The 6,080-nt window shown below is 53.2% G+C and overlaps 1 pseudogene; it reads left to right on the forward strand.

Moving 5' to 3' along the window:
- The first annotated feature begins 331 nt into the window (after window positions 1-331).
- Window positions 332-2,298, forward strand: LOC141372200 (uncharacterized; annotated as a pseudogene).
- Window positions 2,299-6,080: the final 3,782 nt, after the last annotated feature.

Consider the following 6,080-nt stretch of genomic DNA (forward strand, 5'->3'; position numbering starts at 1 on the left):
TCTGGGCACGGACAGAAACCAGGTCTGAACCCAGCTCTGTGCCATCACAGCAGAAACACCAGCTGCACCCAGGCCTCCAGGGGGCTGTGGGTGGGCTGTGTGGGTGTCACTGTGTAGATGGGGCATGGGTGGAGGATGACCCTGAGCAGCCGGTGGAGGGGGGCACTCGGGGGGCTCTTGTGTGAGGAGGATATAAGGGGACCCCAGGCAGTGGTGACCTCAATTCCCTGACAACAGAGCCCAACAGAATTTGGAACCCTGGTAACCATGCATCCACATTCCACAGACAGCCCCCTGCCCAGCTCATTTCGTTGGAGATCTTCAAACTAAGATGTTTGCATGTTGGTTTCCGAGGTCCGGAGGCTGCAGGCGGAAGAATGCACACCCTGCAGACGCTGTCCCCTGTTGGGGATTTCATGTCATGTCTCCCCACCGCCTCTGGGCATTTGGCCGGAAGGACAGAAATGTGACACCAGGAGGCCCAGAGCCGGCCACCCAGCCCCACTCACTCTAATGTCCTGTGTCATCCCAGGTGCCCTCCCTGTGTGTGTGTCTGTGTGTGTTTGTGTGTGTGTCTGTGTGTGTGTGTGCGTGTGTTGGTGTGTGAGTGTGTGTGTGTGTGCACGTGTGTGGATGGGGGTGTGTGTGCCTGTGTGTGTATGTGTGTATAAAGAGGGGTCATGCAGGGTGGGGCCACCCCGAGTAGGAGCAGGCTGATGAGGGGTCAGATACCCAGTGGGCAGGTCATGTTCAAGGTCAAGCCTGGCTGTGTGGGATGGGGTGTGCAGGCACTGCCGTTCTGCCCAAGTTTATCCCAATAGCCATGCTGGGGGATGGGTCACTGCATTCCGGATGCAGGGCTGTGCACCCACTAGTGTGTGTCTGATCTGGGTGCAGCAGGCGGCCTGGGCAAGAGGACAGTGCAGATGGCCGGGCAGGGCTGTGATGACTTGGGGACGGCTACCGGCCCCTCTTTTTGCAGAAGGCCACGGAGGACATGGAGAGGATGCTGGTGGACACGCCCTCCATCTCCTCAACAGAGGGGGTGACCCGACAGGCTTCCCCAGTGGCAGGTGCTGGGGATTGTAGGGGAAGACCTCCTACACCACCCAGACCACTGTCCCAGGTGATTGTCCACCGGACAGTTGTCCAGGAGCCGGAGCCCACGGAAGCCGAGGCCGAAGGTGAGAAGGCTGGGGCTGGATGTTTGTGGTGTGTGGGGACAGGTCATTGCTGGCCCAACAGGGAGGAGCCCCCAGAGGCTGGTGTGGGGCCAGAAGCAACGACTGGGCACAGAGCACACCGTGGTGGACTGCAGTTGGGCAGACGTCACTGTGATGGTTCATTCCTGGCTGTGGCTGCTCTTGGAGAATATGGGCTGGGCTCTGTCTCTGCAAAGGCCCACAGAGAGCAGAAACAGGGGTAAACTTTTCTCCTCTCACAGCTGCTCTACCACCTGAGGAGCTAGAGCCAGATGTGGAGGGAGGGCTGATGCCTGCAGTGACATCAGGAGGAGACCAGGAGCCGGCATGTGACCCGTCACCCACCCACAGAGAGCCTGGACCTGTCCAGGAAAAACTGGCACCTGCCCCTGTGCCAGCCCCTGCCCCTGCCCCTGCTACAGTTCCTGCCACTCCCCCTTCTCCCCCCAGCCCCTGCCCCTGCCTCTGACCCAGATCCTGACCCAGCTTCTGCCCCTTCCCTTACCCCTGCCTCTGTCATGCCCCGGCACCTGCCCCTGCCTGTGCTCTTGTTCTTGCCCCTGCCCCTCTTCCTGCTCCTGCCCTGCCAGAGCCTCTGTCCCTGACCCAGATCCTACCCTTGCTACTGCCCCTGTCCGTACCCATGCCAGAGCCTCTGCCCCTTCCCCTGCCCCTGCCAGCAGTCCCGTTCCTGTCCCTGACCCAGATCCTGTCCCTGCTCCTGCCCTGGATCCTGTCCCTGCCACTACAGCTAACCTTGTCCCTCCCCTTGCCCCTGCCCCTGCCCCTGCCCCTGCCCCTGCTTTTACCACTGTCCCTGCCCCTGTCCCTCCCTTATCCTGAGCCCTGCCCTTAACCCTGGTCCTGCAGGGCTCCCACAACCACATCCAGAGCCCACAGCCCTGTAGGGAGAGCTCCTTATAAAATTACCCTTAGTTCCATCCCCAGAACCCGAGTCCCCGCCCGATTGTTTCACCCCTCCCCCTGTGTTCTTTCTCTCTGCTACATATTAACTGTTATTTTATCCTTCCATGTCCTATACACTTTTTATTATTTTTTAAATAAAATTACTTGTTTTCAATTGAACACGTCATGAGCATTAAGTACATGCCCAACGCTGTGCCACAACACCCCAGAACATCGCCGTAGAATATCTCATTCCCCAAAGGAGTCCCCAAACCAGAAACCCTCCCTGCCTTTTTCTCCAGCAGCCCAGACCCCGGCAACCCCTAAGCTGCTTTCTCTCTCTGTTCCTTTACCTATTCCTGATGTTTCTGTAATTGGAATCACAAAATAGGGGCCTTTGTGTCTGCCCCCCTATTTTCCAAGGGGACTCCTTTTCTTCTCTGTATAATTTTCATCAAATTTCCCTTATTTGACATTGAAATCCCTGATGGATTACACATCAGATGTAATCAAAGAGGCCACTGTAGGAATTATGGCAACAAACTCGGGGCCGAGACCCATGGTCCTGCTGGGACACCACAGCCTGACCCCAGACAGGACAGGGCTGGTTCCTCCTGAGATTCACACATAAACAAGGAAATGCAGAAACCTTGGAGACACACCACAAAGGGCAAAAGCATTGCTCACAACCCAAGGCCAGAGTAAGGTTTCACCTGACTCTGCTCCAAACCAAGCTCCCAGTCATTGGGTTCCACAGGGAAAGAGACCAAACACATTCAAGTCCAAGGCGGAAGGATAGGCATGGAGGGAATAAGTGTCCGAGATGCCGGAGCTCCTGGGTCAGGACTCGGGCAATGGAAACCCTTTGGAGGCAGCACTGGTCACCCTCAGACTGGCAGGTGTCTGTTCTGGGGCCCAGCAGCCCTGGGGAGAACGTGAGGAAGTAGAGGTCCCCTGGAGATTATGGTGACAGGCACCCCATGTCTGGGAGAACAGTGAGCAGCACCCATCCCAGGCCACAGGTGCACCCATCCTCAGCCTCGGACTCAGCCCCGGAAACTCTGGCTCGGTTTTTCACACACGTATTATCAGGAGTGTTCATCACAGCAGTGCTGGAGAGAGCAGGGAATGGAACAACACTAATGCCCAAGGAGATGGATGGGATCCACGTTCCCAGTTTTCATGATATAATGCCCTGCAGCTACTGTCCCGGTGTCATCCGGGACACAGGATCTGGGAAGCCCCACCTAAGACCCACTCCTCCTGCCACCCTGCCCCTGGGAACATTGAGAATTGTTTCAGGAGGAGGGGGAGAGGATCCAGGATGACAGTGGGTCCAAGGAGAAGGAAGGTCAGCACTGGGAGGACAGATGGACGTGCCTTGAGCCACCATCCGGAGCTGGACTGTGATGCCCTCGGACCTCACCCCAAATAAGGACTCCTGATTTATGGACCCAGGTTCTGTGGATTTACTCCCTCCCTCATTTATTCTCTCCCTCATTCATTCCCCACCTGCAACCCTCCCTCTCCCTCCCTTCATCCCTCGAACACTCCCTCCTTCCACCCTCATTGAGCAGAGGATCTGGGGTCCCTGCTGTGTACTGAGCACTGGGGTCTCATCAGTGAGCACCCCCCAAGCCACATGGTCATGTCCACTGTGGGAGGTGACGGGGGCAGTCCTCAGGGTTAGCAGTGTTGATGAGCACCAAGATTGGCTCCTGAAAACAGAGGCCAGTTGCACAACGCAAAGAATGGAAGAGCCATGTTTAGCACTTCCTCTAGAAAAATCTAGTCCTGAAAAGTAATGAAAAGTAAGTATATCCTAGACTTCATGCAATGTGAGTTCTACTGGCAGGTATCTACTGTTTTCTAGAACGATCAAAGAGTAAATCATCCAGTGTCGACTGGTGTGTTATGACCCATTTTTTCAGACTGCTTTAAGCAACATCCACCGCCTAGCCTTCCTGAGGGAATCTGCCAGCAGGACCTCCCCAATGTCTGTTCCCAGAGATGGGGGCCATCAGCAGCCTGTCTTCCAAAGGGGAGCCTGAGGCTTCGCAGGCTGGAAACCCATGCAGCCCCACAGTCAGCATGCTGGAGCCAGGCACACTCCCCCTTGTGCTGAGCTCCTGGGCAAACCGTGCAGGTGCCCTCCACTGGTCGCCCCCCCTGCAGATCCCATCCCAGCCTTCCAGGAAGGAAGCATCTTTGGGCACAGCCCTCATTTCTTTGTCTTGCAGAGGGGCTAGAATCAGCAGGGCCGGCCACCTGTCCCATTTTGCTTTGAGTAGGCTGCCGCTGGCCCCACAGATCTGTCTCCACTTCCTGTAGAGTCCTCACTGGAAGGCTGCTGGGCATCCTGCTGACAAGGTGCTCAGTAAGACACTGGAATTCCTAGGAGGGGTCACCCTCAAACTCTGCCACGTTAGGAATCAGGTCCATCCCGTGGACATGGGAGGCAATAGTCGACACCAGGAAGAAGAGGGGGCTTGTTTAGGCCCCAGGCTTGAATCCAAGCCTGTAAGCTTCCAGGTCCAGGTCTACATCTTCCCAGCCCCAAAGGGTTCAAAGTCTTATCCAACCACGTCCCATGGCTGGTCCCCCTTTAAGGGTACTACCTGCTCCCCCATGTGAGGACAGTAGCTACCCCATTATAGGCAAGTGTGGTGAGACCCTCTGAGACTGATGTTTTTGCATAGGCGCTAAGGTTACTTCCCTTGGCCTACCCCATACCCGGCAGGTTAGTAAATCACTCACAACGGGAAGGCAGGCACTACATTTAAATAGGGGATAAGCACACTCAACCACCAGACATGAGTCAGGTCACCAGAGGGCAATTCCAGACCCAGCCAATGGGGGAACAAATCAGATATGAAGCAAGGGGAAGGAAGAGTGATCCTGGCCGAGGGCACAGCAAAAGCAAAGGCTTTTAGTCAGGCCCAGGGCACATGTGGGACGAACACACACTTGGGTGGCCCATAGAAGGGTGGCTGTGGTGGTAGAGGTGAGGCTGGAGAGGACAGGCAGGAGAGGAGCAGACCACAGAATGGCCCAAAGGTTATGTTCTGAAAATATCACTCTAGTTACCAGAGGAGAATGGGATCTGTGCAGCAGAGGACAGAGACCCTAAACCTAACCCTAATCCCTAACTCCTAACCCTAACCCTATCCACTATTACCATCCCCACAAAATCAGCAAAATGCATTCCTGTACCTTTCTTAATATAGATGTAAGAAGCTAGATCAGAAGAATTGCAATACCAAGAACTCATATATAGACTGTGCACCCTAATCAAGTGGCTCTGCCCAAACTCCTCAAAGGTTATTCAATAGAGTGAAACACGCAATGTTATATAGCACAATGAATTTTTAAATAAAACATGTGGTCATATTAATTGATGCGGAAAATGTTCTAACCAATGTCCAATGGCTGTTGCTGACATAAATACTCATGAAAGCAGGAATAAGTAGTAATTTTCTCATTAAATCTCTAGCAAACACCGTGCTTAAGTCTGAAGATGGACAGCTCTACTCTGAAATCAGGAACAAGGACAGAATGCTGGTTTTCACCTGTTGCTAAATATTGGACGGAAAGTTCTACCCAGAAAGATAAGCCAAGAATGAAGGCCTCCACGTCTGAAAGGAAACACTAGAACTCTCTCTATTCAGAGACCAGGGATGACATCATCTTATATAGAGCTTCCTAAAGAATCAACAAAAAATGATTACAGCCAGTTACCTAATTAAGCACAGTTACAGGACAAAATATCAATACACAAAAATCTCTCTTATTTGTATACACTAGCAATGAATCATCCAAAAAGGAATTTAAGAAAACAATTCCATTTTAGGGAATATCAATATTAACCAAATATTTAGGAATAGATGTAATCAAGGTGCACATCTTGTACACTGAATGTTACAAAACCTTGCTGAAAGAAAGTAAGGGAAACCTAAATAATTCTGAAGACAC

The sequence above is a fragment of the Callorhinus ursinus genome, unplaced genomic scaffold (genome assembly GCF_003265705.2).
Source record: "Callorhinus ursinus isolate GAN/ISIS: 27379988/994484 unplaced genomic scaffold, GSC_fseal_2.0 scaffold2479, whole genome shotgun sequence".
Lineage (NCBI taxonomy): Eukaryota > Metazoa > Chordata > Mammalia > Carnivora > Otariidae > Callorhinus > Callorhinus ursinus.